The 12,707-nt window shown below is 40.6% G+C and overlaps 1 pseudogene; it reads left to right on the top strand.

Annotated features, from left to right (window-relative positions):
- Window positions 1-12,268: 12,268 nt before the first annotated feature.
- On the top strand, window positions 12,269-12,707 carry LOC150060796 (cytochrome c pseudogene; annotated as a pseudogene).

The raw sequence follows: 12,707 nt of genomic DNA, 5'->3' as shown, positions 1-12,707 counted from the left end.
AACATACATTTTACTGGATAGTTTTTGTAATGTGAACAATAGGACTGTTTTTAAATACTATGTTTTTTTTTTTTTTGCCAGTCCTGGGCTTGAGCTCAGGGCCTGAGCACTGTCCTTGGACTTTCTCAAGGCTAGAGCTCTACCCCTTGAGCCACAGCACCACTTCCAGCGTTTTTGTATGTATGTGGTACCAAGGAATCAAACCCGGGTCTTCGTGCATGCTAGGCAAGCACTTTAACCACTAGGCCAAACTCCCGGCCCCAGGACTGTTTTTAAATTTGCTAAGTCTAATCTGTATCTAAAGTCATTGGCTACTAAAGATCAGTTTCTGAGATGAAGGGTTTGTTTTTGGTTTGTTTTGGTTTTTTCCTGCTTAATTTCCAATCTTACACATTGCCTTTTCTGAGTGGTTTTCAAAGGTCTACAACTGTCTGCTACAACTATAGTCTGTTCCACATAAAACTAACAGTCCTGGAGGAATTCTGGAGACTATATTATAGTCCAGGATCATAAAAGCCAATTATTTACTGTCCTCTTTTGGATATTGTCCTATTGTTGCAGACAAGTTTAAGGTAGGTAATGAAGAAAGTCAAGGTGAATCAATATTATTTTAAGGCTGTTGACATAATTCATGCACTGGAGGAATTTAGCCACAAGACTGGAATCTAAACACAGCCACAAAGACCTAAACAAGACTATCTAGATTGAAGGGCTGAATTAGTCCCGTAGTAACCCACTACAGAATGAAAAGAATAAGAACTGAATAGCACTCTAGAACCTTAACTTTCTACCTAGGAAAGAAAAAATGATTACTACACTAAAGTTAAAAATCTAGTAAGATATCTCAGAAAAATAAAATCTATGCCAGAGTCCTCTAAAACTAAAATACATATGCAATATCCTACTCCAAAGGCAAGTAAAATTGTCCAGAGAATATTTTTCTTGGAATTTTACAAGAGAACCACTCCCACTACAACCTGTCAAGGAAAAATTGTAATCGCTAAAGTATAAATTGAGCCCCACTACTAAAATTGTCTTTTCTGTCTAGGACCTTGCCCAATCTATTGTTTATTTTTAAATCTCAAATTCTGAATTCCAAGAAATTAATGGGTTTAGACTCACAGCCTGAAATAATTTGGACACCTAACTGAGACTATGTAATAAGGTTTGGGAATAATTAAAACATATTCTGGATTGCTTACAGATTGTTTATTTTGCAATTCTAAAACACACATCTCTTCCTATGATGCTTATGGGTACTTTGTCATTTGATGTTAATGTCTGTTTCCTAATCCTTTCTCCGTGAATCAATCTCTATCAGGAGAACACATAGTAATAATAGCAATAACTGACCTTTATTGATTATCAATTGCCAAGCAGTAAGTTGCTACATTTGCATATATTTGGGTATTTAATAAGTATTTCAGGTAAATGAGATTTTGTAATTATCCTTCTGTAAATGAGAAAAGCAAAGCATAGAAGTATTCATCCAAGGTCAAATCAATTACTAAACTGTAAATTACAGATTCAGATCCATTATTGTACCTTACTCCAAAGCCAGTATTTAAAAAAAATATATCCCTATACCACCGTCTTGAAGCAAAGCTCTTTTTTGTTCCAACTATGGTGGTCTCTGCAATACTTTGCATCTCTGAAATACTCATAATGATTGGACTTATAGAAACTCTAAATGAACTATTATTTGAAACATAACAAGGGCGTGATTACTACTGGCTTCAAACTAATTGAAATTCCATGAGAATACTTTTGTAAAAAAAAAAAAAGATAGATAGATAGATAGATATGGCTGGGAGTTTGGCCTAGTGATAGAGCGCTTGCCTAGCATGCACGAAGACCCAGGTTCAATTCCTTGGTACCACATACATAGAAGAAAAAACGGAAGTGATGCTGAGGCTCAAGTGGTAGAGCTCTAGCCTTGAGAAAGTTCAAGGATAGTGCTCAAGCCCTGAGCTCAAGACCAGGACTGGCAAAAAAAAAAAAAAAAAGAAAAAGATACATAGCTAGATAGATAGATAGATAGATAGATAGCCAAGTGGTAGAGGGCTTGCCTAGAATGCATGAAGACCTGAGTTTGATTCCTTAGTACCACATACATAGGAATTATGGTGGTTCATGCCTGTAATCCTAATTACTCGGGAGGCTGAGATCTAAGGATCAAGGTTCAAAGCCAACCCCAGGCACAAAATGACCTAAGACTCTTATCGCTGCTTAACCTCTAGAAATCAGGAAGTGGGGCTTGGCTCAATGGTAGAGTGGCAGCCTTGAGCTGAAGAGCTCAGGGATAACACCCAGGCCGAATTCAAAACCCATAACCCATAAAAAAAAAAAAAAGAAAAAAAAAAAGGAAAGAAAGAAAGAAAATAAAAGTCAGAAATGGTGCTGTGTCTCAAGTGGTAGAGTGCTAGGCTCGAGGAAAGCCCAAAGATAGTGTTCAGGGCCCTGAGTTCAAGCCCCAGGACTGACGATAAATAGATAGATAGATAGATAGATAGATAGATAGATAGATAGATAGATGGAAGTATTTCACAAATAAAACTGTAGGATAGTTGGATCTAGAAACTAAGCCTATTCTTATTTTAGCCTCACTACCCTTGTTTTCCCCTTTGCCTGAACAGGGCCTAATAATGCTTAACAAACAATAAGTACTTGGAGCCGGGAATTTGGCCTAGTGGTAACGTGCTTGCCTAGCATGCACAAAGACCCGGGTTCGATTCCTTGGTATCACATACGATTCCTTGGTAACACATACATAGAAAAAAAGCCGAAAATGGTGTTGAGGCTCCAGGGTAGAGCTCTAGCCTTGAGAAAGTCCAAGGACAGTGCTCAGGCCCTGAGCTTAAGCCCAGGACTGGCAAAAAAAAAAAAAAAAAAAAAGGTATTTAATTAGGAAAATAGAGTAATTCTTATACCTAAGTATGTGCTTGGAATAAAGAAAATCCTTCCTCATACTAGAAAAGTAATCTAATGTTCTTGCCATACGAAATGTAGGTTACTATTTTTAAAATAAACTGTTCTTTTGAAAATTCAAACATTTAATTCCTCAGTCATTTTGCTTAGCATTCTCATTAATTTTAGGTGTCAGTTTGACTCAATTAAGAGATACTCAGATAGCTGGTAAGATGTTATTTCTGGATATGACTGTAATAGTGTTTTGAGAAAAGGTGACATTTTAATTTAGTGGGCTAAGGAAGATCCTCCCTCACACAAATGTAGAAGGGTACCTTCTAGTTGATTAGAACCTCCATAGAACAAATAGGCAAAGAAAAGGCAGATTCTCTTCTGGAGCAGGGATATCCTTTCCTCCTGCCCTTGGAATCAGAACTCTTATGTTCTCTGGCTTTTGGACCTTAGGACTTGTACCAATAGTCCACCAGTTTCTCAGGTCTTGGGCCATAGTGTAAGTTACAATATCACTTCCCAATGCCTTTGAATCTGAACTGAAGAATGCTATCAGCTCTCTGGTACTCCAACTTTTCAGATGGCATATTGTGGACTTATTTGTAGAACTTAGCCTACTCAATTAATGAGCCAGTTTTCCTAATAAATCCCCTGTTGTAACACCATCTGTATTGGTTTTGTTTCTCTGTAGAGCCCTGACAAATATAATTAGCAGTGGTGGAAGAGTGTTTCAGATTGAAGAAAGCCAAATTAAAACTGAACCTAAGTTCATGAATTTGCATATAGCTCATGCCTAGTCTCTTTTCTTGCTTCCAGAAGCTCTCATTACTAGATAATAAAACACAGGAGGGGGGGAGGGAAGGAAGAGAGAAGGGAGGGAGGAAGGGAGGAAGAGAGAGAGAGAGGGAGAGAGAGAGAGAGAGGAGAAAAACTCATTTATTTCAGTGAGGTCTTCTGAATAATTCAGCCAGTAATTTAGATACGTCCTACAAAACCTAAGATCAGGAAATAAAGGATTCCTGTTACCCAAATGAGAAAAGAGTGGGGACTAGCCTAGCATATGGAATTTACAAATGTGATCTGCCCTTGTTACATGTGTGCCAATACTGGATGCCTGAACTTGGAGCCTTGACACTGTCTCAGCTTTTTCACTCAGGCTAGTGCTCTATCACTTGATCTACACCTCCACTTCTGGCTTTTTGCTGGTTCATTGGAGATGGGAGTTTCTTGGATTTATATGACAAGTCTGACTTTGAACTTCAGATCTTAGCTTCCAGAGTAGCTGGGATTACAAGAATGAGCCATTGGCACCTGGCTTGTTACTCTTTAAATCAGTACCAAAACAGTTCCAAAAGATAGTCTTGGGTTTAGACCATTTTTTTTTTTAGCTCAAAGTAAATTTGTCAATCTTTCTTATAAAAGAAGACTCAAGAGATTACAAACTGAGTCTTAGCCCATGCGGTGGCTCATGCCTGTAATCCTAGCTACTCAAGAATGAATTGTATTAAATTTTATTAAATTTATCTTTTGTTAAAACTTGAAATTTCTTGGGGCTGGGAGTTTGGCCTAGTGGTTAAAGTGCTTGCCTCGCATGCATGAAGACCCGGGTTCGATTCCTCGGTACCTCATGCATAGAAAAAAGCTGGAAGTGGTGCTGAGGTTCAAGTGGTAGAGCTCTAGCCTTGAGAAAGTCCAAGGACAGTGCTCAGGCCCTGAGTTCAAGCCCCACGACTGGCAAAAAAAAGAAAGAAAGAAATAGGAAATAAAAATCAATGTTGATCAAATCTTTAAAAAAAAAACTTGACATTTGCAGTATTTTAATAATGATTCTTTATATGCTAAATAGAATTCAAAATCAAGCAAACATTGTTTATTAATAGTCTATGTCCAAGTTTGTGCTTTATTATAAAGTCAAGTTTATTGGTTAGGCACAGTGGCTCATTCCTATGATCCCAGCTACACAGGAGATAGATGCTAGAAGAATCAAAATTCAAGGCCACTTGGGCAAAAGGTTAGTGGAACCCCTGTCTCAATCAATCAGCTGAGTGTGATAGCAATGTTGGTGGTTCCAGCTCTTTAAGAGGTTATAAGTAGGATGAGTACAACCTACCCTTCCCTAGGCAAAATTTCTAAACCCTGCCTAAGAATTAAAGCAATAAAGGATGGGAGTCATGGCTCAAGTGGCAGAGCACCTAACTGCCTTCCTAGAAAGGGAGAATTTTTGTATGATAACTACTGAACCATTTTTTTTTGTGGGTCATGGGGCTTGAACTCAGCCTGAATCCTGTCCCTGAGCTCTTCAGCTCAAGGCTATTGCCCTACCCTTGGGCCTGGGCATTGTCCCTGAACTCTTCAGCTCAAGGCTACTGCCCTACCCTTAAGCCAATCCTCACTTCCCATTTTCTAGAGGTTTAATTGGAGAAAAGAGTCTCCGTTCCAGCAGAGCGAAATGGCTCATACCTGTAATCCTAGCTACTCAGGAGGCTGAGATCTTAGGATCAAGGTTCAAAGCCAGCCTGGGCACAAAAGAACTTGACTCATCTCCAATTAAGATTACAGGCATGAGCCACCTCGCCTGGCTTCAGTACCATTTTTTAAGAGAAAGTATTTGAGGTTTGGTTTATATAGAATAAAACTCAAGAAGTCTACCTATAGGCTCGCCTCAATTGCATAATCCTCCTGCCTCATTGTCCCAAGTGCTGGCATTGAGGACATATATTGCCACTCTTAAAATTCAACTTTTCATTCACACAGACACATGCAGCTTCTAACTAAACTCACAGCCAATAAAGATTTAGAATATTTTCATCATCCCAAAGAGAAAACAAATGCTTTTTTGTAAACGGTCTCCTCCCCCCTCTCCCAGCACATAGCAAACCACTGATCTGAAACAATTTTACCTTTTCCAGAATGTGTACAAATGAATTCCCACAGTATATAACCACTAGTGTCTGGTTTCTTTCAGTTAGTATAGTATAGTTTGAGATTAATTCATGTTACTGCATGTAATTTATTTCTCTTTGTAGCCAGTTAACATTCCATTGTGTGGCTATACCACAGTTTATCCGTCCATCATGTAGGCATTTAAGTTGTTTCCACTTTAGGGCCATTATGAACATACATGTACATATGTTTTCATTTCTCTTGAGTATATGCCTTAAGATTACTGAATCATACTGTGTTTTTAGTTCTACAAGAAACATCTAAATTATTTTCCAAAGTACCTGAACCATTTTTCATTCACTCCAGAAATCCATCCATAAGAGTCTGATTTATACCATATCCTTGCCATAACTTGATCTTGTCAGGGTGGTATTTTCTTTTTACATGCCAATTGGTATATATGGGTATCTCATTAGGGCTTTAGTCACTATTTCTCTATGTGCTTGATTGCCTTTATAAATCTTCTTGGTGAAATTTGGTTTAATTATATTTCAGAATTTTTTCATTATATTTTTATTCCTTTTTTATTGTCAAAGTAATGTATAGAGGGGTTACAGTTATATTCACCAGGTCTATATTTTTATTCTTGAATTATGGGCACTCCCATCATTGTGCCCACTAGTCCTTTATCAACCATGACACTAGGCTTTAAGAATTGTTATTTACGTTAGCCCCTCTAAAAATTTCCCCTACAATAATAAAAAAAAAGAATTGTTATTTACCACTGATAGCTGCCGACGTAGTAACACACAGAAAAATGATTCCCTCAGTTGGGCTCTAGTGGCTCATGCCTGTACTCCTAACTACTCAGGAGGCTGAGGTCTGAGGAGCAAGGTTCAAAGCCAGTCTGGGCTCCATGCGACTCTTTTCTCCAAATAATCACCAGAAATGGGGCATGTTACCCAAGTGCTAGAGCACTAGCCAAACACCAGTCACTCACATCCTAGCTACTCAGGAGGCTGAGAGCCTGAGGACAGTAATTTAAAGCCAGTCTTCCCCCCCTACCTCCCCAAAAAGGTCCAAGAGCCTTTGTCTCCAGTTAACTGGCAGAAAGCCAAAATGATGTAGCTCAAGTGGAGGATTTCCAGCCATGAACATGAAAGAAAGTAGTCTGAGGTTACACAGCTCTGAGTTCAATCCCTGGCACTGACATACATCATGACAGAAAGAAAAGCTATACTGGACCAAGCAACCCTTTGATTCTTGAATGGAAACTGCAAGAAGATTTGGAATATGATGTGATATTCATCTGAACCATGTGTTAGAACAAATTGTCTTTAGTTTGGAAAGTTATGAAGTACTTTATGCTAGTATCACATTAGATTACATTTTATTAAAAGGTTAATATATGTATATCTTTCAATTATTCCTAATTCCATGAACCACATGAACCACAAAAGCTGTTCATTTTACTCTTGATCCTTAAGCTTCCTTTGCCTTGTACTAGCCTGCTGATAAGAGTGAACCATACACACTAATAGGAAACATACCCTTTCCACAACCAGCCAGTTTTGGCTTGGATTCCATCTCTGTTTGAAAGTCCTGGCCCTGAAAATATTACTTGTATTATGCATTACACTTTTTGGCTTGTTTTTGAAATAGGATTCTTATATTAGCTTTGCATTACTCATCCATTATTCTGGTTTATTTTATTTTTTTATTATTTGTTTTTTTGTGCCTGTACTGGGTTTGAACTGAGGACCTGTACTTATTCAGCTTGTACTCTCCCAACACTTGGGCCACATCTCCAGTTTTGCTTCGGCTTCTGCTTACTTTCTGCTTACTTTTGTGCATAGAACCTTTAGTCTGGGAAGTGGCTGATTGCACTTGTAAATATCATTAAGAGGTATGAACCAGCCGTGGTATTTTGTTGTTGTTGTTTTATTTGCCAGTCTTGGGGTTGGAATTCAGGTCTTGGGTGCTGTCCCTGAACTCTTTTGCTCAAGGCTAGCACTCTGCCTCTGTGAGCCACAACTCCATGCACTTCCTGGTTTTTGGTGGTGGACTGAAGATAAAAGATTCCAGGATGTCTCTGCTGGCTCCAAACATTGATTCCCGAGAATTCAGCCTCCTGAACAGCTAGGATTACAGGCACCTCTGTGGGCCACACATGCCTGACAACAGCAGTGTTTTGTGACATATAGAACTTCCAGAGCTCCCGTCACTCCTTGCAATCACCACCTGGCTCCTCTAACAGACATCATGGATGAACTCATGTGTGAGATAGCCTGGTAAGTGAATCTCTATCAAGTTTCTTGGCACCAGTTAAACTGATTTTCTTTTCTTCCTTTCTTTTTTTTTGTTATTGTTAGTCATGGGACTTGAACTCCGGACCTGGGCACTGTCGCTGAGCTCTTCAGCTCAAAGCCCTACCCTTGGGCTTGGGTGTTGTCCCTGAGCTCTTCAGCTCAAGGCTACCACCCTACCCCTTGAGCCACAGCACCACTTCAGGTTTTCTGGCGGCTAATTGGAGATAAGAGTCTCTTGGTCTTTAGTGCCAGGGAACCTGCATCCTCAGATCTCAGCCTCCTGAGTAATTAGGATTACAAGCATGAGCCACCATGCCTGGCTTTTTTTTGCCAGTCCTGGGGTTTGAACTCAGGGCCTAGGTACTGCCAATGGCCTTCTTAAAGCTAGTGTTCTACCACTTGAGCCACAGCACCACTTCTGGCTTTTTCTGTGTATGGGGTACCAAGGAATTGAACCCAGGGCTTCATGAATGCTAGGCAAGTACTCTACCACTAGGCCACACACCTAGCCCTTTTCTTTCTTTCTTTCTTTCTTTCTTTCTTTCTTTCTTTCTTTCTTTCTTTCTTTCTTTCTTTCCTTCTTCCTCTCTCTCTCCCTCCCTCCCTCTTTCTTTCTTTCTTTCTTTCTTTCTTTCCTCCTCTTTCTCCTCCTCCTCCTCCTCTTCCTCTTCCTCCTCCTCCTCCTTCTTCTTCTTCTTCTTTTTGGTGGGTCATGGGGATTGAACTCTGCCTAGGCAGTGTCCCTAAGCTCTTCATCTCTAGGCTACTGCCCTACCCTTGAACCAAGCCCCACTTCCCATTTTCTAGAGGTTAATTGGAGATAAGAGTCTCAGGTCCTTTTGTGCCCAGGTTGGCTTTGAACCTTGATCCTCAGATCTCAGCCTCCTGAGTAGCTAGGATCATAGTCATGAGCCATCATGCCCAGCTGCCCTTTTCTTTTTAAACTGTTTCTCGTATCTCCTTACAGGCTGTTGAATGGTTCTGTTTGGAACCAAAATCTAATAAAAGCAGAGCATCAGATATATCTATCTATGTCTTGCCTTGGAACAATTTTATCAGCAGGAAGGAAAAGAGAGCAATGAGAGAAACAGTTGTACTGACCTTAATTTGACCACCAAAGATCGGATTAGTGATTTGCAAGTGACCAGCTTCTTGGGAGCAATGGATGGTATCTGCTAGAATAAATCTCTGGATCCTGGAGGAGGAATAGTACGCAAAATGGCCTAGGCCTGCCTTTCCTGTGCTCAGTGGTCACTGATAGGAATGAACAGAAAACTGCGTACAAGTCTGCATAAAGTAGTTATCCAAAAGACTCACATCCCATTGTACTTTTTCTTCTTTTCTCCTTTCCTTCCCTTCCTTTCCCTCCCCTCCCAACCTATTAATCCCCATCGCCCATCTCCTCTCCTCTCCCCTTCCTTCCGTTCTTTCCTCTCTTCTTTCTTTTCTGTGGTTTGAACTCTCGGTGTGGAACTTGCTAGACATGGACTAGAGCTAGGTGAGATACTCCCCCTAATCCTTTTGTTTTTAGTTTTATTTTGCAATATGGTTTCTGTGCAACCTTTGTCTTGACTGATCTGGAACCAAGATTCTCTATTTCTGGAGTAACGTGGTTTATAGGTAGTAACACCACCCAATTTCTGAAATCATTTTCTTTTTCTTTTGTGGTGGTATCCTGGCTTGGACTTAGGGTTTTGCGTTCTTGCTTGAATCTTTTGCTTATGGTTGGTGTTTTGGGTATTTACTTAGAGGTAAGATCCCTCTATATCAACCTGGTAGAATTCGGGACTTCTGCCCACCACAGAATGCTGAACAATGAAGTGACAGCTATCACCTTAAGATGAGGATTTCACAAAGATGTTATTTATGTCTTCACTGGCCCCTAGGCTTTTCAGTATGCTTTCACAACCTCCCATGGTTTAAGACCAGCACCTATGAGTAGGCGGCAGGGATGACTTGTCCTCTCTTGTAGGATGAGGACATTGAGACTTGGTGCCATTAAATGATTCACTCTAAAATACACAGCTGGTAACTGGTCAGGCAGGGGATTTAGCACTTGGCTTCCATCCATGTTCTGAGAGGACTATCACAGCAAAAGCTGCACTCCAGGTAAATTATATTCTACTCAGAGTGGGGGTGACTAAAAGAGTCTGCTAAGCTTCAAAGATTATTAGAGCAAACAAACTAGTGCAGAAGAGACCAGCCTTGACGTGTATTTCCAAACATGTTCCCAGAGACAGCCCTCCACCTGCCTCTTCTGAACCAAGCTTATTAACTGGAGGAACAAGTGTGTGGTTGCTTGATTTGAAAACGGACACTTTCCTGTAAAAGGACAATTATTGCTTGAAGAAGATAAGAGGTGGTGAGATGAAAATACCTTTTTTCCCCCAAACTGTGGGCTATCGAGGTGAAACAAAAAGGATGGAAATGACCGGAAAACTGGGGAATTAAAATCTTATATCCTTGTAGTATGTTTACCATTTTGTTCCTAAACTTAGCTTATCATTAATGATAAATTCCTTAGAAGAACTGAAAGGAAAGTATGGAGACTCTGGCTTTGTTTTCTAGTTACGCCATCTCTAAGAGCCTGAGGCCCAGTTCAAACAGAGTAGGCCTATCTTTTCTAGGATATTCTATTTTATAGACCAGAGGTAGGAGATAAGGGAAGTAGAACAGAAAAGTTTAATGGAAGTATCTATTTTTCAACTTAACTTTAAGCTCAGTAGGCAACTATTCTTCCTGCCTTTGCCTTTTCAGTGACCAGAGATCCCAGAGGAGAGTGACTCTAGTGTGTCATATTAAAGTGGCATCATTTAATCCCCAGTTCTACCTTAAACGATCTGGACCTGCTACGTGGTTCATTTTCCTCTCTAGAAAGAATGGCGGAGACCAGGGGTGTAGCCTACTGGTAGTGTGCTCACCTAGTATGTATGAAGCCCTGGGTTCCATTCCTCTATACCACATACTCAGATGAAGCTGGAAGTGAGGCTGTGGCTCAAGTGGTAGGGCACTAGCCATGAGAAAAAAGTGTCCAAGGGGGCCAGAGTTTGGCCTAGTGGTAGAGGGTTTGCCTAGTATGCACAAAGACCCGGGTTCAATTCCTCAGACCACATATGTAGAAAAAAGCCAGAAATGGTGCTGAGGCTCAAGTGGTAGAGTTATCTAGCCTTGAGAAAACCCAAGGATAGTGCTCAGGCCCTGAGTTCAAGGCCTAGGAGTGGCAAAAAAAAGAAAGAAAGGAAGGAAGGAAAGAAGGAAGGAAGGAAGGAGTTGAATAGGAGAGGAGGCATCAGGGAACCTAAAGGTCAATAGTAAGAGAATAGAAGCAGTGGCCGGATGCGGTGGCTCACATCTGTAAACCTTACTACTCAGGAGACTGAGATCTGAGGATCAAGGTTCAAAGCCAGCCCAGGCACTAAAGACTGAGAGACTCTTGTCTCCAATTAACTGCCAGAAAACCTGAAGTGGTGCTGTGGCTCAAGGGGTTGGGTGGTAGCCTTGAACTGAAGAGCTCAGGGAGAGCGCCCAGGCCCAGTTCAAGCCCCATGAGGCACAAAAAGAAGGAAAAGAAAATAGAGGCAGTGAAAATATAGGTTGTTTAAGTTCTTTAGAGAGGAAGAGAGAGCATTGAGTGATGGTAGAAAAATGTGAGGTCCAGAAGGGGATTCATATATATATATATATATATATATATATATATATATATATTTTTTTTTTTTTTGCCAGTCCTGGGCTTGAGCTCAGGGCCTGAGCACTGTCCCTGGATTTTCTCAAGGCTAGGGCTCTACCACTTGAGCCACAGCACCACTTCTGGCTTTTTGCAATGTATGTGGTACCGAGGAATCGAACCCAAGTCTTTGTGCATGCTAGGCAAGCACTTTAACCACTAGGCCAAACTCCCGGCCCCGGGATAATATATTTTATTTAAATTATTTTTATTTTATTTTCATAGGAGAATCTTTTAAATCTCCAGTATCTGATATCTAATATCCTTTCTGATATTGACAATTTGTGTATATCCCTTTTTATCATTGTCCTCTGCCTCTAGATGTCTATTATGTTAAACTCTTAAAATAACATTTAGTTTTCATTTGCTCTTAAAAAAATAAGGCAGATAGAGCGTGAGTGGGGTTGCGCCGACAGCGGTAGTTAGGTCCCGGCCGGCGTGTCCTTGGCTAGAGAGCGGGACGTCTGCCTTCGTATCCGGTGTCCTCCCTGAGGTAGCGGCGAGAGAGTGAATTTAAAATGGGTGATGTTGAAAAAGGCAAGAAGATTTTTGTTCAGAAGTGTGCCCAGTGCCACACCGTTGAAAAGGGAGGCAAGCACAAGACTGGGCCTAACCTCCATGGTTCAATCACCTGGGTTCTCTTACACAGACGCCAACAAGAGCAAAGGCATCACCTGGGGAGAGGACACACTGATGGAGTCCTTGGAGAATCCCAAAAAGTACATCCCTGCAACAAAAATGATCCTCGCTGGCATTAAGAAGAAGGGAGAAAGGGCAGATTTGATAGCTTACCTCAAAAAAAGCTACAAATGAGTAATAGCACTGCCGTATCTATTTATTGCAAAACAAATGTCTCATGGCTTTTTAAT

This window comes from Megascapheus bottae, chromosome 7 (genome assembly GCF_031878675.1).
Source record: "Megascapheus bottae isolate mThoBot1 chromosome 7, mThoBot2.hap1, whole genome shotgun sequence".
In the NCBI taxonomy this organism is placed as follows: Eukaryota; Metazoa; Chordata; class Mammalia; order Rodentia; family Geomyidae; genus Megascapheus; species Megascapheus bottae.
This window is presented reverse-complemented; position numbering and strand designations above follow the sequence as displayed.